This window comes from Cervus elaphus, chromosome 11 (assembly GCF_910594005.1).
Source record: "Cervus elaphus chromosome 11, mCerEla1.1, whole genome shotgun sequence".
NCBI classification, from domain to species: Eukaryota; Metazoa; Chordata; class Mammalia; order Artiodactyla; family Cervidae; genus Cervus; species Cervus elaphus.
In genome coordinates, this window is record NC_057825.1 from 42,694,760 (window position 1) to 42,717,191 (window position 22,432).

Below are 22,432 nucleotides of genomic sequence, written 5' to 3' on the forward strand. Positions count from 1 at the left end.
TTACACCAGCCAATACATTCCCTTTTATATATTGAATTGGTTTGAGCTGGGTTTCTGTCACTGTGAATGAAAGAGTCCTGACAAGTTTAATACGATTTGGGGCAAGCTGTTTCATGTTTCTGAGTCTCAGCCTCCTCTCTTATAAAAAGGGAGGGGGTCAGATTAGATAAGCAGCAAAGCCCCTTCTAGGATTTTAACATTTCAGAATTCTAGTACATGTAAGGCCACCAATCTATGGAGCCCAAACATTTTTGAACTGTGGGCAAACTTGGTTCCCTGGAGCCACATGCCTCTCTTGGCCTGATCACCACCTCCCCTCCAACATGACAGTGTCTATTGCTTCCACCTCTTTTTGGGGGTTGGTTGTTCTGATCACGTGTTCTGAACACGTGCTCCTGTTGGAAAAGCTACCTGTATTTCCTTTCTGGTATCTCCAGATATGTCCTCCAATATGATCTTTGTGGACACATTTTCTTTCTTCCTCACTCCAACTACTATTTGCCTTTTCCTCTCTTGTTCCATGTCTCGCTAAAAAGTCATGATCGCTTGTGCCACAGTATTTAGACATTCTTAGATCTTTCATGCCAGGACCCTAGTGTGTGAATCTTCCTCTTGCTTCAGCTCCTGCCCCATCCCTCCCCTAAACACAGCCCACTTCCAGAAGAATAGAAAATCCTCAATGAGATTAAAACTTTCATTTAGGCCCAGGAAAGAGCTTATCTTCTGAAAACACCAACTTTCCACTTAGCAAGTGCTCTTGAAGTTAAGAAATATAAGTATTAGCTTAACATTTTCTTGGAATGCAGAGACAGGATGTCCAGAAAACAAAGCAGAATTAGCTTTGAGTGTCAGTATGAGTGTGTGTGTAATGCAAGTGTGTTGGTAATGAACATGCCTTTTATACCCTGAGCTCCCTTTCCTACACCACTGCAAGATCCTCTCCGCCTCTTTTAATTGCAGTCCCAAAGTCCAGCCAGGCTACAAATACCTGCTGAAGTCCCTCTGAATGGAACAGCCTTGTAAAAGCCCACCTCCCAGGACGGCTGAAGGGAGTAGAGCTCCCATCAAAATGTGAAAAAGGATTGTCCTCCTGTTACTGGATGATTTCCCTCAGTGCTTCCTCAGTAGTTTCAGCCGCAGCATTCAGTTAAAGCCTCTTGTAAAGATGACTCCTCCAAATCTGGGGAGAAGGACAGCTTTTCCTTTGTTTAAAGTCTCCTCCACTGCTCACCCTGCCCAGTGGGTACTGGGTGGAAAAGTGTATGTGGTGATGTTCTGAAACAAAGGAGCGCTGGACCTGTCACCAAGGCCATGCAAGTGGGGAGTGTTGGGGGATCCTCTGTGGCTGTGTGCAGAGCTTAGAAAAGGGGCTGATTGCTTCTCCAGTCTTTGAGAGAAAGCTGCGTGTTCAAGGTATAATCTCCCCTGGGGGACCGAACCCCTCTGATTTTGTTAACAAGTATACTCATATTAGATGCCATTTTTAAATTCTTTTTACACACAGCTCTTTATTAGATGCTATTCTCTTCTCTCCACCCCCATCCCACCCACCCCAGGCTCCCCCGCCCTTCTAGAAAATCAGCCTGCATCTGAACACTGGGAGGAGAGGGAGGCGGTGCACCCCCTTCATCTCAGCCTGCCGGAAAGACCCAGGCGCTCATCTGCAAAGACAGCTGCGGCTGAACGGGATGTGTTTCCATCCTCCAGTGTTTCCTGTCTTTCTAGTGACTTCCTATCTCTCTGTGATTGACAAATCGTTTTAAGATGCTGAAGACTGATGAAAAACAAAACCAAATCCTGCTGTGATCCTTTCACAGCTGGGCCCTTTCTGTTCCATCTCTGAGTGGCAGGCAAGACTTAGTGTAATCAAAAAGCAGAAGTCGGAAGGAACACCGCTCTGAAGAGAGGAAGGCAAGGCCAGGGGCTCTGTCTCAAAGCCCAGAGCTCTGAGCCGCCCTGGCACAAGCGTGAGAAAGCCAGACCCGCAGAGAGGAATGGGCAGAGCCCCCAAACCCAGGTAGGTCTGAGGAACCCCGGGAAGGTTACTTTTCCTGGCCTTCCTTTTCCTCTCGTGTAACTTGCGAGGTTTGGGGGAGAATTCTCTCACACCCTTGCACCTCACTGTTCTCGTTTGTAAACAGAAGGGCTCTGCAATAGGCACTTCTGAGACCCTGTGGTTCTGAGGCTGACATGAGGCAGGAGGGGCCGCGTCTCATGTAGCGGGGCTGTCTAGTAGGGCCCCCAGAGGCGGCTACACTGCTCTTTCCAGACCAGTGGTTCTTAAACTTCAGGTGCATTAGGATCCCCTGGAGGGTTTGCAGAAGCGGGCTGCTGGCCCCACCCCCAGAGTTGCCTTTCAGTAGGACTGGGGTGGGGCCTGAGAATTTACACTTCTAACAAGTTCCCAGGTGCGCCCCTGCCGCTAGTCTGGGGATCGAGAGTTGAGCGTCACATGGAGCAACGCCCAAGGCTTAGGGGAACCGCTGAGAAGAAGGTCACGTGGGTTGAGCAAAGGCCGCCTGGGCAGCAGCCCTCAGGATGCGTGCCTCTCCCTCCCACCTGCAGGGGGCAGCCTGGTTCTGCCTCAGCCTAGAGGAAGCACCGGGTTAAGTTATCTCATGATAAAATAAATACTCTGGCTTCCTGAAAAATTCTAGGTAAATGTAAATCTACCTCTCGGGTCTGAGGAACACCTGTAGACCGAGTGTTCTCAGCCTGGATGGCTGGGGTTTTACTACTGAAAGAGACCAACTCTGCTAATGCTGGACTCCCGGGTAGGAAGCGTGTTCTTTCGCCTGAAGGCTCCCACTGCTGGCGAAGTGCGGGCTTAGCCTCAGGGCCCCGGAAATGTTCAATGGACGAGCAAATTAAGACCCTGAATATTTGTGCAAGAGCTGATGAAAGAGAAGGGCAGAGAGTGACGGAATGAGTTTTACAAATGGTCTGTCTACCGGGGCACTGACCATTGTTTCGGAAAGCAAGAGTATCTTCTGGCGCTAGGTGATTCTCCCCTGTGAAACTAACTGCACAGGCCTTCCCAAAGGCTAGCGTGTTCAGATGGGCAGAGGGCTGCAGGAGCAAAACTAGCCAGCAGGGGTCACCTCCACATTTGCTCCTTGGGTGGGGGGCAGTCTCAGCCTTGCGCAAGGCTTGTTCTTAAAAATTTTAAAGCCCGTTATACTGAGAAGCCTAAAACTTTTATTTAAAACAAAGTGAGAATAAATAAGCAATACAAGACAAAAAACAAACAAAAAAAAAAACAACAAAGAAAACCTCCAAGCTGCCTTCTAGATGTGCAGCAGAGACAGCCTACAAAGTCCGAATTGCTCCAATAGAGAACAGCTCTCCCACCTAGGAAGCTGCTCGGCTCACAGAATTGCCCAGTATGGAAAAGAAAGGCTTTATGGGGACGTGTGAGGAGCAGCAGAGCCTCTCAGATGAGGAGAAGGTGCTTTGGGAGTCAAGACAGAAGACTAGGCTTCTTGGAAAGAATTCCTCTTTCCCCTCCAGGCTTCCCTGGTAGCTCAGACAGTAAAGAATCCGCCTTCCATCCCTGGGTCAGAAAGATCCACTGGCACAGGCAATGGCTCCCCACTCCAGTATTCTTGCCTGGGAAATCTCTTGGACAGAGGAGCCTGGCAAGCTACTGTCCACGGGGTTGAAAAGAGTCAGAACTGACTGAGCGATATACTTCATCCCTCAGGTTAGGAGGTCAAATTTGGGCAGAGATTCAAGGCAGAGCCTGAGGACGATCTTAACAGTCTGATTATCTACTCTGGTGTACTCAGTTTTCCCCTACCTGTGGATTTCTGTCCAAACTCAAGATATTTAGGTGTGAAAGTGGTACACACCAGGCTCACTATCAGTAAAGATAGAGGCCTTTTGGGGGTCTCTAAGGGTGGTCCTAGGCTTGTACTGCCCCATTCCCACACTCTCACAGTTCCTTTAGTGGCCATAGTGGTCATGCCATGGAGCACAATCAGCATGTAAGACCAGCTGTGGATGTGAGGCAGAGTGACCCAACGTGGTGCAGCTGTAGGTCAACCCACAATTGACCACTGGAACAACACATGACCCTCCTTAGCAACATTATCTGTCCCCTTCACTGGTAATGGGACACATCATTACACGGCACTTTTCACTAAGATGGTTCCTCATGCTTTTCATCTCCTCTTCTCCAAAATTCTCCTCCTCTGTATTGTCAGTCTTCTTTGGTAGTGTCATCATTCATAAACTCACCTAAACAAAAAACTTGCTAGTTAGTTTTTGCTATTTCTCCACCATAGCCAAGAAATTCTGATTATCCTCTCTCCTCCATAGCCACTAGTTAGGACTCATCTGGATGGCTACTGGCCTCTATTCTCCTCCTCAGCACTGATTCTAGATGCTAGATGCTCTAAAAGTCTTATTTGATCACAGAGTTCCCCTGCTTAAAAACCATGCATAGCTCCCCAAGCCTATAGAATATGTGGCTGCATTCCTTTCCAGAACCAGGAACCAGACAGGGTATAGATAAATGAGTGAGTGAATGAAGAGAAACTAACAGATGGGGAAGAGGAATTCGTAAGAGAGTTTTATTGAATTCCTGTCATGAGGGAGACCACCCACTGTAATCCTGTAAGCCCTACTATGCCCTGGAGTTGAATTCCAATGAGTACAAGGGAGTAAACATTGTATTTAAAATTTTTTCCATTATTCATGCCACAGGAGCCAGGCATGCTTCCCATTTCCGTTTCCACACTACTTATAGATTCCAAAAACACTTTGCACTGCTTCTCTGACATCCACACAAATGAGAAATGAAGTGCTGTATAGACCATCCCCCAGGTCATCTTTCTGTCGTCAGTTGGGTGGGTGCACATTTCTAACCTTCTAGTCCTGCCTGGCCTCTAGCTGGAAAAAATAATGTGGTCTTAGAAGGAGAGAAATATTCCCTCTTTTAACACAGGCCCTTATCATATACCCCCCTTAGAAAATGACCACTTTTTCTGAACACACCCACACAAACACATTGGCTTCTTATAAAAGCTGCTGTTATTGTGTTTTTGTCCTTAATATCTGCATTTTGAGGGTGATCGGCTCTTGCTGCTGCACTTGACAGGAGCTGACAAGTAACCACATGTGGGTGTCACGGATGCGGTGACTGGACTGTCCCAGGGATGAGGCCATGAGAAGCTGGTTTGGTGTTTGTACACCCAGGCAACCGTCATGTTTACTTACTGTCTCTGGTCAGCTTCCAAACCAGCAGCACCGCACCCATTAACACTGGGCTCCACGCTGGTTACTGATGGGTTGGACTGCCAGTTGTGAGGAATTATTACTTTTCACTTGAGCAACTGATGGTTTCATTGGAGGAGAAGCTTTACAAACACACATCAGAGTTTCGCTTGACAAAAATCCTGAATACCCAACCAGGTCATGAAACCCAGAGATGTGTCCTCCTCCCAGGCAGATCATCTGTTCCTCTGCTTTAGAGGCTGATGTATATTGTGCTTATCCACCTGTTTGGATTTGTTGAGATCCAAATTGTGTGTTTGGCATGGATCTAGACCTTAGGAACCCACAGATAAGTAAGGTATGGTTGGCCAAGAGTGATAACTAGGGGAATAGGTAAATGTAATGCAAGTTCGTAGGACTAGAAAAGCAGGCAGGAATGAAATGCTGTTGGGGGCACAGAGGAGGTGGATGGACAAGAGGGGGTGGTGTGTGAAATGGTCGATACTTGAGCTGGGTATAAAAGGCAAGGAGGCGCCTTTGACAGGTGGGGATACTCACCACTATACTAATGAGGACGGCAAGGAGGAGCCTTTGAAGAACAGCACATGCTAGTTACTGTGCTTGGTGCTTTACCCGCATGGACTCATATGTGGCGCTCACAACAGCCCAGTGAGAAGGGAACTGTTATTATCCCATTTACAGGTGAGGACCCTGGAGAAGGAAATGGCAACCCACTCCAGTATTCATGCCCGGAAAACCCCATGGACCGAGGAGCCTGGGGCGCTACAGTCCATGCGGTCGCAAAGAGTCGGATACGACTGAGCGACTTCAGCTCTGCAGAGGCTGAGCTTATGGAGGGTAAGTCACCTGTCTAAGGTAACATACCTAGTAAGTCAAGAACTTGGGATGTGAGATATTGCCAGCTATGTAGTATTCACTCAGTAAACATTATATACTATTATTTTATTATTATCATCATTAAGCACAGGGCTACTGCCTCTATAAAGTCCATGTCCCTGAGACTGTGTTATCATGGCTCCAGCAGTCTATGAAATAAGATGTCTGATTCTTACCGTGGGTCACTAGAAGCATGAATCCTTTTTGGTGGCATTCTAATGTTCTGAGTTGAAACTTGGAGCCTTGGTAAATTCTGGGGAAGGCAGACTTGGTCTTTGGCTCCCACAGGTCACAGCAGGGCGTCTGTGCCCCTTGTGTGTTCCTCTCCCTTCAGGCTGCTCTTCTATTCTTTCCCCACTTCTGAAAAATCTATTTCTTGATAAAGGATCAGACCATTCAAGTCAAAATCTTAGAACTTGAAACATGGAATCATTTGGTTTAGCTCCTTGATTTTACAGATGCAAAAACCAAGGCCAACTTAACCAAGATTGTTTTTGTTTCAAGAGATGTAACCCAACTTAAATTATCTCAAGTGAAAAGGGGAGATATATTCATTTTCAAGGGAAACTAGCTTCAGGGGTTAAAAACAAATGCCATTGGTTTGTTAGTGCTCTCTTTTTAACCTTAGATCTTTTGTCTTTACTTCAAAATGTGATGTCTTAAATTGTTCTTTGTAGAGTTGGAATTCTTTTTTATGATTAGTAGAGGATATGGCCATGGGAAACCCCAGGCTACATCATTTCATATTAGTGATTTCAGATGAAACAGAGAACTTCTGTCTCCTTGTTTTAGTATATATAAATCCCAGGGAAAGACTCTGATTGGCCCAGTATGGGTCACATGGCTACTTCTTGAACCAATCACTGTGGCTAACTGGATGTGCCATGATCAAAGATGACCTGGGTCTCATGTTATCCCATTGAGGGGTCCAGGAGAGATGGCAGAAATTATGGAGGGTTGCTCTCACCAGAAGGGCAGTGAGGTTATCAGTCTTCTAAGACCTCAGTGATCATCATGTCCGATGATAATGACCTTTACATAATTCCTTCCCTTTAAGTGTGAGTTTGATCTAGTGATTCACTTCTAATGTATAGAATACAGTGAAGGTGATGGAATAGTCCTTCTAACAGTATTTTACCAAAGTCTATGATCCCCCCTTTCCCTTGCTTACTCTGATGAAGCCAACTCCCATATTATAAGCTACCCTATGGAAAGGCTCATGTGGCAAGAAGTTGAGGATCAGCTCTGGCCAATAGACAGCAAGGAACTGAGACTCTCAATCCAATAGCCCACAAGGAGCTGAGTCCTGTCATTAACCACTCACTGAGTGACCTTAGGAGTGGATGCCTCCCCATATGAGCCTTGAGTGAGGGCAGACCTGGCCGACTCCTTGACTATAGCCTGTGAGAGACCCTGAGCTGGATGATCCAGCTAAGCTGTACTTACATTCCTGACCCATAGGAACTGTGATGTCAGCAGTGCACATGGCTTTAAGCTGCTAAATTTTGGAGTAACTTGTTATACAACAAAAGAAAGTTAATACAAGAAGGAAGGACATTGCACAGACAGAAAAAATACACAGTTATCTGCTGCAGAACCTACTAGTACCCAAAATACCACCATTGTTCTGGTTTCCGAATGTCCTGAGCTTTCCTCATCAGACTTCCTGCCAGTTCTGTCTTCCTTGCTGCCTTTAATATCCCCATCTTCTTCATAACTTTTATTTCTTCCCATTCTCCTTGCTTTTTTTTTTTCTTTCTTTTTTTTTTTAAATATGGAACGCTTCACGAATTTGCGTGTCATCCTTGCGCAGGGGTCATGCTAATCTTCTCTGTATCGTTCCAATTTCAGTATATGTGCTGCCGAAGCGAGCACCCATTCTCCTTGCTTTTAAGAAAACCAGCAGGAAAGCAAAAGAACAAAGAAGAGACATATGTTGAGAAACTAGCAGTAATGAGAGCCTACTATGTGTCAAGCACTTTGCAGCCCACTTTCCATGATTAGTCTCATTGAATCATTTCCCCAAACCCTAGGAGGCTAGTTTTATTAGATCTGTTCCACAGGTAAGAAAACTGAAGCATGGAGAGTTGACAAAACTTCCTCAAGATCACTTATCAGGGAAGTGGCTGTGATGGGACACAAACGAAGCATGTTGGTCCTGCTGCAGCATGCTGCCTGCTGGCATGCAGGTAATTGTTTTCATACAATAATAGGCCCTTTGTTCATGCTGATGGGGGCACGGGGCTGACTCCACCATCAGGCCTTCGTTCAGAGAAGGCTGACCAGTTTGATTGTACAGTTTTGACAGAATTACTCTGTTCTTTTCTTTCTGTGCCAACAGGTAAATTTCTAACCAGAACTACTGCCAGCTAAACAGATCCCTTGGGGAGGGAATCCCTTCATCACTCTCCAAGTCAAATTGCTTCTGTGTTAAAGCAAAGCTGAGCATGCCAGGGAAGATGCAGTGCCTCCTGCTCTCATGGGCACCTGCAATGGCCCACCTCAGTGGGGGCCAGCCAGGAATTTGGGGGCCCAGAGAGGATGTCCTAAGCTTCCTCACTATGAAGAGGAGCCCTTAGTCTCAGCTTCTGCCACACCTAATGGGACGTGTGATGGAGTGGAGTGTTCTATTTGCAGATATAACTCTGATTCCTTCACCTGGATGGCACTGTAAAGTCTTATCAGCTGAACAAGAGAAGCCAAGAACAGAGACTAGAGACAGAGACAAACAATTTTCCTGAAATGCTGTTCTGGGCCATGTGAGTCATAGCTGAACCACCAAGGGAAGCATTTTTAGAACATCACAGAGGGGACAGTCATAGGCCCAAGCCTTTAAAGGACTGCATTTTTTAGAAGGTCAACTGCTTTTTCCCTGGAGGGGGTGTAGAAGTGGATAATTAATAATTGTGATACTCTGAAAGTGACCTGAAAAAGGAAAAAGTTTACACGGAACCAGCCTCTTATCCAAGATATGTCTCTTCCCCGCCCCGGCTTCGCTCTGATCTAGGGAAGAAGTGATGCTTAGCTCAAGTTTCCAGACTCCAGTTCTCACAGTCCTTACCAACCTACAGTTGCATTTCATTATCAATCTGATTTATAGAGCTGAGAATCACATTTTCAGGATACCACTACATGAGCGGAAATGTATCACAAATTCCTTTTCCTCCATTTGTATTTTCAGTATTATGTATTAATTAACAAAATCTTTTCATCAGGACAAACACACAGTGTATTTGTGCATGTGCCAATATCAAGCACATACCTGGTGTGTACCCATAGCTTAATTAGAACAAAACTGGGGGAAGGAGTTAGATGTATTGGTTCCTAAGGCAGAATTGCCTCCATATTTCTGAACAAGTCACTCATTTCTGGTTTCTGTCCTTTCTCTAAGGAGTTCTCCCAGACTCCTCTTCCGTCCCCACTGCCCTATTTTTTTCTGTCCCTGCTTTGTGGGCTATTCCACCACCTCCAATGAGATTCTCCAAGGCCCTCTGTCTGCTGAGACTGTGACCTGCTGAGGCCACATCTTCTCAGTACTGTAGCTGACCCCAGAACAGATGAGATACCTTTTGCTCAGTTCCTGCAGCTGAGGGTATTCTTGTCAGGCTCACTCTCTAAGAGTTGCTAGTAATGAGAACACTGGTTGAGTGCTTAGTATATGCTGGGCTCATGCTAAGCTCTTTATGTGCTTTGTTTTCATTAATCCCCGCAAGAAGCTTGTCCCTCTTGTCATGCTCCCTTACAAATGCGGACAGTGTGGAGCAGAGAGCTTAAATAACATGCACGGGGTTGCCCATCTTGTAGTGGTGCTGGAAGTTGAATGCAGTCAAAGGGCTCTAAAACTTGTATTCTGCACCATGATGCTAGTGACTGATTCTAGATCTTAGCCCATTTCCTGCAGAGTCCATTGGGTCCTAGTTGTTTGGGTCAGGTACAGCAGTATCATGAGAAAAGACAGGTATTCAATAAATTCTGTTGAAGAATCTTGTGTTGAACGTCCTCTGAGTGTGAAGCACTGCTAATTTGCAAACCTGGGATGTGAGATTTGGTATGGAGATGAAGCACACTAGTTTTTCGTGTAATGATTGGGAAGGAAATCCTTTTGCTGGCGAGAATAGTAGATCTGACCTGAGACAACATTGTGAAGTCCCTGTGTGTCCCACTATCTGGCCCTTCTTGAACCTTTTCTGTTCTTTCTTTGGCTTAGCTGGCTTCTCCTTCTCCTCCGCCCTGTATCTTCTCTCTGTGCTCTGCACCCAGCACTGCACTCAGAAATAGGTCACATGCACCCCAGTGCATCTTTGATGTAAGACTTATCTTCGGATTATCCAGGAGTGCCTACTTCGACATTTATTTAGTTACCTGGCTCCAGACATGCCATGACAGGTCATGGTATCTCCAACCTCACCGAGCTTATATTTTGGTAGGTGTAGGCTCACATGAGTTCTTGTAATAGGATAAAATGAAATGAGAACTCTAAAGGGAACTATATAAAGTGAGGCTGGAACCCAAGCTGATTAATACAAAGCATTGTTCTTTTCTGTGGTGATGAAAATATTATCAAACTGGATTGGAACATTGGTTGCATGGGTATGTGCGAGCTCAGTTGCTTCACTTGTGTCTTACTCCCTGCAACACTGTGGACTGTAGCCTTCCAGGCTCTTCTATCCTTGGGATTCTCCAGGCAAAAATACTGGAGTGGGTTGCCATGCACTTCTCCAGGGGATTTTCCGGACTCAGGGATCAAAACCACGTCTCTTATGTCCCCTGCATTGGCAGATGGATTCTTTACCACTAGTGCCACCTGGGAAGCCCTTGGATGCAAAGGGATTATCTATTCTCAGAGTTCATCAGATTGTGCACTGAAGACCTATACATTTCTTTGTGTGTAAATATTACCTAAATAAAACCTGTTTTTGTTGTTGTTATTGTTGTTGAAGAAATGAGAAAAGAAGTATCAGTAAGCAGGCATAGAGTCATTCCCAAATGCCATTTGGTCAGTCATCTGTCATTCATTCACCAAATATTTCTTGAGAAGCTAATATGTATTAGGACTGTTCTAGAATCCATCAAGGAGATCCAACCAGTCCATCCTAAATGAGATCAGTCCTGGGTGTTCATTGGAAGGACTGATGCTGAAGCTGAAACTCCAATACTCTGGCCACCTCATGCAAAGAGTTGACTCACTGGAAAAGACCCTGATGCTGGGAGGGATTGGGGGCAGGAGAAGAAGGGGACGACAGAGGATGAGATGGCTGGATGGCATCACCGACTCGATGGACATAAGTTTGTGTAAACTCCGGGAGTTGGTGATGGACAGGGAGGCCTGGCGTGCCGTGATTCATGGGGTCACAAAGAGTCGGACACGACTGAGTGACTGAACTGAACTGAACTGAGAATCCATCAGTGAAGAGACAAAACTACCTGTCTTCATGGAGCTTACATTCTAGCAAGATCCTTTAGTGGGCAGAGGAGAGAGAGGTTCCTCCTGGTTTCAGCTGGAGCCGCTGGAATTTCTGTTTTCAAATGCCCCAGTGATCAATGAAAAAGGGGGATTCATGAACAAGACTCACAAAGCAGAAAACAAAAATTCCTTGCAAGCTTCATAGCCTAGAACTTCTCTTTCAGGTGGGGCCCAGAGGAAGAGACTGCAAATCTTCCAGCCCCAACCCGAGTCTCCCTGTGACTTGGGGGAGGGGAACAACCACCACATCACCGCCCCACCAGCCACTCCACAGGCAGAAAAGACAGTGCTTCTGCCAGAGGGTCTGGGCTCCTTCTGGCACATCTGCGAACAGGGCGTGGGCTCTGGCCAAAGCCCCAAACCAGAAGGTGGAAACTCTGAGCACTGGGAGAGGCGAGACGTGTCAATGCTCTTAGAAACCAAACCTGTGTCCTTAGAAACACTGCAGAAGGGCTTGGCAGAGTGACTGGGAGTTGATGGTATTGCAGTGAATTACAGAAACTCCAGGCAAGAAAAGGCCATTTGAGAGGGGAAGCAGGCTGTTTTGAAGTCTCAAAATCTTCATTAAATAAAGGATCCAAAAGGTCTCAATCATACAGCAAAGTATCATAACATCATACATAATGAGGGAAAATGAAGCAACGTCTAGTTATTGTTAATTTAAAATGACCTAAGTGACATATAATAATTTATAAAGATAGCACAACTTATGCAGTAAATCATATTTTGCAGTTAGGCATTTTTTCAGTAGCAACAATAAGATAATTTTACAGGAGTAGAGTTAGGGTTGCAGTTTGTGAGGCTTATCATAACATTGCTCAACTCTCTTTCCAGTTTTTGCTCTTCCTATAATCCAGTTTTTTTTGTTGTTGTTGTTCTTGAGTTGCCCACACTTACATTATCGACAAACATATAAAAACTTCCAGATGATATGGGAACTTTATTTAGAAATTGAATAACTGCAAAGAATTAAATTCAGAAAGAGTTTCCTTAAGCCTAAAAATAGGGTAAACTGCAGCAATGTTATGAAAATGACCAAAATGCCCCAATGACCCCAGAAAAAGTGAGCACCCGAGTTCTTCCCAACACAATGGAACCCTTCACCACATGTGGTCTCATTCACTGGTTTGCCCAGGGCAGCAAACTGACCCACAAGGGCAAGGAAACAGAAAAAGAAAAGACACAGTTCAGAGAGATCAACATACTTTTGGAATTTGGAATGCTTATGTATTTTTTGTAGAAGTTGTCAAATTTTTCTGTAAAGGTCCAGAGAGTAAATGTTTCAGCCTTTGTGGTCTTTGTGGTCTTCATCAAAATTATTCAGCACTGCCATTATCACAGGAATACAGCCAAAGACAAGAAATGAACAAATGGGCATGACTGTGTTCCAATAAAACAGCTTATTTACAAAAGCAGGCTGTAGGTGGGCTCTAAAACACAGGCCGGTTGTCTGCCAGTCCCTGTGTTACTGGCTGCGGGACAGCAGGCCAGAGACATCTACAAACAGGAGTCAGGGAAGAAGGGCTAAAGGATGGAGTCAGGGACTGCGACGCTCACAGCATTTCCTTTTCCTTGTGGACTTGTAGGTGGCCTACATTTTCCCAACCTCTCTCATAGTTAAGCGTGGCCATGTGACTGAACTCTGAATAATGGAATATGAGCAGAAATAAAGTCTTCCATCTTCAGGCCTGGCTCCTTAAAAACGTCCCAGGAGATCTCTGCATTCTCACTTGGTCTTCCCTTATCTGCTGGCTGGGTACAGAGGACCCGTGGGGAACTCCGTGGCCCTGGAAGGAAGGTATGCCAAGTGGCAAAAGCAGAGAAGTAGAAGAAACCTAGGTTCCTAGATAACGGGTTTAAGCAGCGCTTCCTTGCCAACACCCTTGGGCTTGGACAGGAGGTGGGCGTTATCTTTTTATTTTGCAAATTGCTGAAGTTGGGAGTTTGTTGGTAGAGCAGTCAGGGTTACTGATTGTAATACAGAATCCAAGGGTCATGTTGCCTTCAGTCACAGACACCTTCCCCGCTGCCTTCCCTTTCCCAAAACCCAGAAATTGGATGCAACATGTACTTTTAAACTTGTGGCAAGGATAGGGTTGAAATCAGCAGAGTTTTTTTTTTTAATTTGGGGCTAAAAAAACAGTCAGAGCCTGTGATCCTGCCCTAACTGCAAATTTAAGTCTGTTTTTTTTAAAAGGAGTTTTCAGATGTTTTGTGTAAAATGAGTCTATTTGATTTTCATACCAGCTTTGTGAGCAAGGGTATTAGTTAGAACCCTTTAGTTTTGAGAAGCTGAGACCATTTAAGCTAACTGTGAGCAAAACTGGGGAACTTATGTTAAAAGATGAGGGCATTTCCTCAGACCTGAAGATAGAAGGAAAGCTCGGTCTCAGGCCAGGCCAGGGTTCGGCAACTGGAAATCAGTCAAGACCATCTCTCAGCTCTGCCTCTCCCACGAGCTGCTCTGTTCTTCTATAGCCCAACTTCTTCTCTCAAAGAGGGCCAAGCCCAGAGACTGAGGCTTTTCATTTCTTCCTTTCAAAAAATCAATTCAGACTGAGCCTGAACCCCCTGGTACTTATTCTAAAATCCCAGGAGAGGCTCAGGATCGACATGTGCACACTGCTATATTTAAAATAGATAACCTACAAGGACCTACTGCGTAGCACAGGGAACTGGGCTCAATATTCTGTAACAATCTAATTAGGAGAAGAATTTAAAAAAGAATAGATCCATGTATACGTATAACTGAATCCCTTTGTTGTACACCTGAAGCTAACACAACATTACTAATCAACTCTACTCCAAGATAAAATAAAATGTTTGATAAAATAAAATGTTTTTAAAAATAAAATATAATCCCAGGACAGGAAGTCTGGTTAGACCTATGTGAGGGTGGTGTCCACTCCTGGTTCAACCTGCTGTGGCCACAGGTTGGGCCATCCTGGGGCAACTCCCCATGCAGGTAGACAGGACAGATATGTTTTCCTTCTTTTAATCCGATTAGACCTACAGGCAGGGCAAACATTCCCACAAGAAAAGTGTGGCACAGACATTACTGACTTTGTGAAAGCCACCTAGATGCCTCAGCAAGGCTGGTGTCACAGCCATCCTTGCTGTTTATCCCATTGCCCCATCTCTCACCACAGGTATCCAGCTTCCCACACAAATTAGTCTTCAGATATTTACCAAAAATGCAGCCTTCTCCAAAGGCAGCTCTGGATTTCCCTACTGCCCTTCCAAAGCTTATGCTTGCTTTGCCATGACAAGCAGGAGTAAGTTGTGGGAGAAACAGGAGGGCCGTGGATTTCCGCAAAGCAGGGTGGTTTGTAAAGTGAAAGTGAAAGTGAAAATCACTTAGTTATGTCTGACTCTTTGTGACTCCACAGACTATATAGTCCATGAAATTCTCCAGGCCAGAATACTGGAGTGGGTAGCCGTTCTCTTCTCCAGAGGATCTTCCCAACCTAGGATTGAACCCAAGTCTCTCGCATTGCAGGCAGATTCTTTACCAGCTGAGCCACTAAGGGAAACCCAAGAATACTGGAATGGGTAGCCTATCCCTCCTTTAGCAGATCTTCCTGACCCTGGAATTGAACCAGGGTCTCATGCATTGCAGGCAGATTCTTTAATAGCTGAGCTACCAGGGAATCATTTGGAGATCTTCTGGTATAAATCACTCCTAGACTCTAGGCTGAAAATTACCTAAGCAGTATGATTACTACTATTGTTGTTGTTCAGTCGCTAAGTCATGTCCAACTCTGCGATTACATTCATCACAGCATGCCAGGCTTCCCTGTCCTTCACTATCTCCCGGAATTTGCTCAAACTCATGTCCACTGAGTCAGTGATGCCATCCAACCATCCCATCCTCTGTCGTCCCCTTCTCTTCTTGCCCTCAATCTTTCCCAGCATCAGGGTCTTTTCCAATGAGTCGGCTCTTCACATCATGTGGCCAAAGTATTGCAGCTTTAAGCTTCAGCACCAATCCTGTCAATGAATATTCAGGGTTGGTTTCCTTTAGGGCTGACTGGTTTGATCTCCAAGTGACTCTCAAGAGTCTTCTACAGTACTAAATAATACAATTAATTTAAAACAATTGTACAGGTAGCAATAGATCAGGAAGTTCTGGTGTACAGAAATCTTCTCTGTCAGTACTGGCCTAGCATAGCTCTTGATACCTCGTAGTTACTCAATACATGTTTGTTTAAAGACTAAATGAATGTGTGTTTGCTGCAGAAAAATCAGAATGTATTGAACAGCAAAAGGAAGACAATAAAATTTACACATAATCCTGTATTACCCCTTGAAATGTGTCCCTCATGCATTTTTACAAAAATAAGATTTTATTGTACCTACTGTCTTGTTTGTTTCCTTCCTTCCTCTCCCTCTCCCTACTGTTTTTTCCTCCTTTCTTTCACTTTACAGTATTTTAGTAGTAACAGTCTAGGTAGGATTCATCTTATGATCACACTTATTTATTGAAGCTATTCTCCATTTAGGTTGTTTCCAGCTTTTCCCCTGTTTTAAATAGGCTGTAAAGAATTCCCTGGCATCTCAGTCTTTAGGCATATCTTAAACTGTTTCCTTGGGTAAGTTCCTAGAAGTGGAATTCCCAACTGCACTTTCGATGGGAATTTCGAATGGCAGATGCACTTGTGATGCTTTTTGCCAAATGACTTGCCAACAAAGCTCTTCAAAGCATACTTCTCCCAGCACTGTTTGAGAGTGTCTGTTTCCAAAGGCCTGAATTTTAAAAAGTGTTCTCTTCTGCTTTATAAAATGCCTTTAGGAAGCCTGTCTCTTTTTCTTGTCCAGGTGAGACTCCTGACAGGAAAGGCTGGCCTGGGCATCTTGGTACTTCAGGAGGCTGTGTGCTGGGAGGTCCGTGGGAAGCCTGTCAGGAGGGCTTTAATCTGGAACAGCCTCTTGGCCCATCAGCTGCCCTTTGCACTTCAGAAAAGGAACAGAAAATAGGAAGTCTCAGCGTTCACACCCTCTGAAGCGCGCAAACTATTGTTTGACAAGCAGAGAGATTTCTTTTTACAGTGTTTTCAGCAGAAATCGAACCCTTTGGAGGCCAGAGGCCACAGGATATGATGATTATAGGAACATGACATTGACCAAGTGAGTGTAGCCCAAGTCCAAGGACCACACAAGGCTGTCACTTGGCTCCTTCCCACCTGGGAATAGAGGTGAGCCCAAGTCTTGATTGGGCCAAGCCCTAGATGGCCAGGCTCATCACCAATGACCTGAGAACCACATTATATTATTGGTCGTTATTGGAAGTGTGTTTAGACGCTCAGTCATGTCCAACTCTTTGTGACCCCATGGACTATAGCTTGCCTGGCTCCTCTGTCTATGGGGATTCTCCAGGCAAGAATACTGGAGTGGGTTGCCATGCCCTCCTCTAGGGGATCTTCCTAATCTAGGGATCAAACCCAGGTCTCCCGCATTGCAGGCGAATTCTTTACTGTCTGAACCACCAGGAAGCCCATTATTGGAAGGAGATCTATTAAAAGCTCATCATTTGGGGCATGTAGTGGTGAAGAGAAGTGTAGAAACAGAGAGTGTGCCTCCTCTCTGTTCTCCTTGTCCCGAGTGAGGCTCCAGATGTTACAGGCTTGACTCTGCAGTGCAGCCTTAGTTCAGCCCACCAAGGGGTCAAACACACACTGTCCCTCCCCGACATGGACTGCTCAGGGTCCCGCTTCAGGGTATGGAGCGGCTCCAATAGTTAGGGGAACTTGAGGCCCAGCATCCCCATCTTTCTCACTGTCCCCGCCCATCCTTCTCTGGGTCTATATTCCCATTTGCCAGCCTAACATGGAGGGTCCTTAGGGACCCTTGCCCTTCCTCATTTTATAGGGATGAACAGCCCTCCACAAGGGGGAGAGTCCCATGGGCAAGCTCATCCCTGAGAGCCAGTGACTGATAGGAATGTGGGTGGCAGGCACACCTGGCAGAGTTGGCCTTTGGCACTTGTCTTTGGGTAATTATGTCATTCTTAGGTACCATTGGGCTTCCCTGATGGCTCAGATGGTAAAGAATCCACCTGCAATGCAAGAGACACGGATTTGACCCCGGGGTCAGGAAGATCCCCTGGAGAAGGGAATGGCTACCGACTCCAGTATTCTTGCCTGGAGAAGCCCATGGACAGAGGAGCCTGGTGGGCTACAGTCCATGGGGTCGCAAAGAGTCGGACATGACTAATACTTTCACTGTCACTTTAGGTACCAAGGTGGCGGTGGTTTTAGTCGCTAAGTCGTGTCTGATTCTTGCGACCCCATGATGATCAGTTTACCCCTGTTCTCTTTCAACAGACTTTCTGCTGGAAGCATCTCCGTGGACCTGAACTGAAGGCCATGCTTCCGGCAGACTACTGTATCTGCATGCAGCGTCCCAAATTCACTTGACAGGGCTTCATCTCAGTCCTTCTCTTTTTGGGCCTCCAACTACATTGAATAGGCCCTTCTCTGTTTCCACATCTTTTTCCCCTTACCCTTGAAGCAAAATTCAATTTCTCGGAGAGTTGCCTTCATTACTGACTAAGCTGGGATAATCCCTGGAAAACACGTGAAGTACACGGAGTACCCGGCTCCCTGCATTTCAGTGCCACTCAAGCAGCCTCGGAAACTCCCATCTCACCTCCACTTCTAATGTTGCCTCCTCCTGCTCCAGGATTTTCTCCTGCCGTATGTCCTAGCCTAGGAGGCAGGTCTATGGCAAACTGTGATTTTAAGCAGTTGACTTCATCTCCCTGGAACTTAGTTCTAAAAAAATGACAATATCAGATCACTGAATGATCTATGCCCCCTGTCAGTTCCCCCTCTCACCTTAGACCTAGCCTTCCAGGTCCCACTCCTGCAGGATCAATATGCTGTCCTTCCAGACCTTTTCTTTGAATTCTTCCCAAGTGTCTTCTAGAGGCAGGGTCGCACCTCCAGAGTATAACTCTCCTGTGGGGAACAGCACACCCTGGATTGGGGGTGAGTGATGCTCTGGAGCCTGATTTTGTGGTGGCCACCACTCACTGCAAACAAGCAGCCACCCAGAACTTGCTTGTCTCAGTGGTACTCTCCTGGCCCAGACACTCTGCTTATACAAATTCATGCATAAGTAGGAATTTTCCCTCTGTTAAGTCATGGGTGAGGTGAAGTGGACTTTGAGCCTATTGCACTGTGAACACAAACTAACTTTAAATTTCATGGTGGTGTCTCACATACAGAGGTGTTCATCAAAACCTGTGTAGGGCACTCCATCTGACCCTGCTGACCTAAAAAGAGTCTGATGTTTTTTCTTTGCTCAACTAGGGAGTTACTTTTTTTGGAAAAGAGAAAGTCTTGCCCTTTTCTCCTCTAGCGCCCTGAGTGGGCTGTCACAGGTTCTAGATTGGATTCAGAAAAGAAGTGTGTGCTCTTTGGGTTAAAGATGAAAGCCATTCAGGAGAACTGAAGGCAGTTAGAAAGCAGGCAAATGCAAACACAGTCTCATAATCTCACATCTGCAAATGACTGAGAATCTACCCACAAAGTAGGATGTGACAACCTGGCTGAGTAATCAAAGCAGGAGTCTGCTCAGTGAGGAAAATCTTAAACAAACTAACAAACACCCCCCACCTCCAAACCCCTTAACAAACAAAAACCAAAATAAACCTAGAAAACCCAAACAACAACAGTAACTACAAGATTGGATGACTGCTAAGCCTCTTAGGACTCCCCAGAATTACCGCTGAGCAAGCTCATTAAGGCCTAAGTGGTCGTTTTCCATCTGCCTGTAGCTGTTGGAGGCACTCGGGTGGCTCGTTGGGATAAGGATGCTCTGTCATTGCTGTTTTACCAGCCGCTAATCAATCCCTGTGACCCAGCGCCGGGAGGAGGGTCAGGCACAGGAACCTCCCCTGAAGACTCAGCTGAGACGTTAACCAGAGTCCCAGCTCCCCCTCAAGAACGGCCTGGGGGAGCTGAGATGGAACACCGCTGTCTCGGGCCACTCGTCACCCTTCCTGACCTGGTGATCACTGAGTCTCCTCAGAGAGCCCTGCCCAGGATCCCGACAAGCAGTGAAGACAAAGCCACACTGTGGACAAGCACTTAAGCACCCTGGATTTGTTTTTCTCATTGGCAACATGAGAACCTCGCCAACTCTACCACCCAGGAGGTACCAGGACTGCTAAGCTGGGTCCAGAATATAAAGGATCAGGTGAGGGAGTCGTTACTCTTAACAGCCACCACTTACCAAGCTCTTATTACACACCAGGCGCCATGCTCGGTGCCTTATGGACCTCCTTTTGCTTAAGCCTTACAGTTGTCTTGCAAAGAAGAGTCGTGCAAGCCCCTATTACAGAAGAGAAAAGTGAGGAATGATAAAAAAAAGAGTTCAGACTTGTCAAGACTTACACAAAGAGATCATGGAGCTGGTAAGCAGCAGGGTTTGAATGCCAATCTCTTTCCTAATGCTTTTCTCCTTTGCACGGTACCTCTGAGTGGAGAGAAGCTGGCAAAAACTGTTGCCAAATACAAAGGCACACTTTATGGAGGACCAGTCAAACCTTCAGATGACTGCAGCACTGGAAGATAGTGTAACTGTCACGTCATGAGAGACCCTGAGTTAGAATTACCCAGCAAAGCTGTTCCTAGATTCCTGTGTGAGATAATAAATGATCATTGTTGCTGTAAGCTTGTACATTTTGGGATAATTTGTTGCCCAGCAATAGATAACCAATACTGCATTTGTTGACCATTCATTCATCTGACAGACATCCATTTATTATTTATTGTGACACGCCCCATGCCACATGCTTAGGGTGCGGTAGTGAACATGGTCAGTATGGTACTTGCCCTGATGGAAATGATCGTTTAGCAGGAGAGATGAACATTAAGCAAGCAGACAAACAGGTCAAAGAACACTGAGAGAGAGGAGGCACCTTCTTCAAAATTAAGTTGTTGGGAAAGTTGAAGAGGAGATATTAAACCTGAGGAAGCTAGAACCAGAAAGTTCTGGCATTTTCCTCTTAATGGCCTCATTTTTGGCTGCCTTGAGTTCTTCTGGAAAATGACACAGGGTACTAAAGAAACTAGAAATCAAAATGATGGAGAATTCTTATTTTTCTTAGGGAATGAATCTCCCCTGTGGAGAAAGTGACCTTTTGCTAGGTGAGTGCTTTAAAATGCCCCCTGGGAAAGCTGGTACAGGTCAAATAGCTCTGCATTAGGAAAGGAATTAGGGAGATTTAAGAAGCAACCATGGAGAGGGTTGGAGAGGGCTAGAAGCTAAAGAGGGACTTGGGGAGAAAAAAAATCTAGTGAGGATTTTTATCCCTTTGTTTCTCATGTAAAGTGTGGTAAAACGCTCTCTCTCCCACTGGCCATTCTTGGCCAGTATAATCTCTTAATCTTTGAGGATGTGACAAGAAGGACAGAGGAGAATATGCTTGCTTTCCAGAATGTCTTCAGGTGAACCCCAGACTGTTCACATGAGACCAGCCACTTACAGTAACGTTGAATAAATATATAAACACAGTGGTGTTAACCATAAAAAAAAAGAAAGCTTCAGATCTTCATGGCAATTCCCAGTGCTGTGGGGCCTGCGCTCTTGATGCTCATCAGAGGCATCGGTGCCCTGCTGACAACTGGGCAGAGGTTGCTGAAGGCAGGGCCCAGGCAGGTGCTGCAGTAGCTGTTAGCCCTGGCGGCACCTGGCACCATGCTTGGCACTCAGGAGCAGCTCAGAAATGTTGGCTGCATGCTTCCTGCACCGCCACTTCCTTGTCCTTCAATGCTCCGGGGAGCCGGGCTTACAGGGGAGTGGGGCTTACAGGGAGCAGGGTGTGGGTTGCAGCCCCTTGTTCCTAGATTCAGGAATGGCTCCATTGCGCTGGGCCTGGGACAGTGTGAGTGACAACACAGATCTGACCACATAGTTGCCACTTTCTTCTGAAGCTTGCCTGTCTTCCTGAAACAAACCCCCTTGTGGACTCTTTTTCTATTTCCCCTGGGGTAAGTTCTTTCCGGTGGGTGTCTTGATCTCTTCTATGAAAAGGCCTCCACTTCTCCACTAGCCTTCAGGATGTGTCTAGACTTTCCTGAATTTGAGAGTGAACATGGCTTAGGTTCAAATAGGAATTTCTACTACCTGTCATATGCATAGGAGGATTGAGACCAAACATAAGCCCATCAGGGTCTGATGTTCTAGACCTGCAATGTCCAATATGGTAGCCATGAGCTACATTTGGCTATTTAAAGTTACGTTAATGAGGGACTTCCTTGGTGGTCCAGTGATTAAGAATCTGCCTTCCAATGCAGGGGATGTGGGTTCAATCGCTGGTCTGGGGAACTAAGATCCCACATGCAGTGGAGCAACTAAGCCCATGTGTCACACATACATACACAAGGACACATACAAAAAGTTAAGTTAATGAAAATTCAACAAAATTTAAAATTTAGTTCCTCAGTGGCATTAGCCACATGTGAAGTGCTTAATAGACCTTGTGGCTAGTGGCAACCATATTGGACTGTGTAAATTATATCAGTAGATAAAGCCTCCCCAACACCACAGTTTTATTGAACAGCCGTGTGTCTAGAGCCAGAACTCAAAAAATGGATTCTGCTATCAAAGAGCTGGCCATTAGGTATACACAAGAAAACTATTCATTCAAGATAAACAGAAGTCTGTCTCATACATGGGATAGGCGCAAAAGTCAGCATATAAGGCAAAAATAGCTTCATGTCAAATTTTCCCTTGAAAAGTCCCTAAGGAAGGGGTCACTTGGGAGATGAACTCTCAGTGAATTCAAGACCACAATTTTTCATCCAGTGATAGAGCAGATCTTTGTTTCTTTGGCTGAGCACCAGA

General features: G+C 45.7%; 1 long non-coding RNA gene and 1 other non-coding gene across 2 annotated transcripts; one reads left to right on the forward strand and one right to left on the reverse strand.

Moving 5' to 3' along the window:
* Window positions 1–5,944: 5,944 nt before the first annotated feature.
* LOC122703404 lies at window positions 5,945–11,203 on the forward strand. The gene is made up of 3 exons (XR_006343483.1): window positions 5,945–6,075; window positions 8,178–8,303; window positions 8,456–11,203. It is a non-coding gene; the product is annotated as an uncharacterized LOC122703404 (long non-coding RNA).
* Window positions 7,883–7,989, reverse strand: LOC122704094. The gene has a single exon (XR_006343725.1). It is a non-coding gene; the product is annotated as a U6 spliceosomal RNA (small nuclear RNA).
* Window positions 11,204–22,432: the final 11,229 nt, after the last annotated feature.